The sequence below is a fragment of the Meleagris gallopavo genome, unplaced genomic scaffold (assembly GCF_000146605.3).
Source record: "Meleagris gallopavo isolate NT-WF06-2002-E0010 breed Aviagen turkey brand Nicholas breeding stock unplaced genomic scaffold, Turkey_5.1 ChrUn_random_7180001975837, whole genome shotgun sequence".
NCBI classification, from domain to species: domain Eukaryota; kingdom Metazoa; phylum Chordata; class Aves; order Galliformes; family Phasianidae; genus Meleagris; species Meleagris gallopavo.
The window spans coordinates 1-468 of record NW_011235049.1 but is presented as its reverse complement, the minus strand read 5'-3'; the positions used below and the strand labels follow the sequence as shown (position 1 = coordinate 468).

General features: G+C 55.3%; 1 non-coding gene across 1 annotated transcript; it reads right to left on the bottom strand.

Moving 5' to 3' along the window:
* Positions 1-205: 205 nt before the first annotated feature.
* TRNAG-UCC lies at positions 206-277 on the bottom strand. Its single transcript has one exon. It is a non-coding gene; the product is annotated as a tRNA-Gly (tRNA).
* Between the last annotated feature and the right edge of the window lie 191 nt (positions 278-468).

The following is a 468-nucleotide window of genomic DNA, read 5'->3' as shown; positions in this document are numbered from 1 at the left end:
AACAGTTCTCAGCCTCACCCTCACGTGGGTATCCTGGGAAAGAACCAGGCAGCAGTTGGACTCTGAGGAAGGGAGGGAATGTTTTGATGTCCCCTGGCAGCTGGAACTGAACTGCTGGGTGAGGAAGATGGCCACCTGGGGAGCAGGAGGAGCTGCACAGGTGCAGCAGGGCACAATTTAGACGCCGGCAGAAGAAAAGCTGGCATGCGTTGGCCGGGAATCGAACCCGGGTCAACTGCTTGGAAGGCAGCTATGCTCACCACTATACCACCAACGCAGCTGCCTGCAACCTTCCTCATGCTCCTGCAGCTCACAGACACCACTTCCTCCTCCTCTCTGCCCTCTGCATGCACACTTCCTCTGCCTGCTGCAACTTCTCTCTCATTCTGCCTTTCCAACAGATATCCTACACATTCCACCCTACTGGGAAGCTACATCACCATAGAAGCACAACACAGCTATGACGTG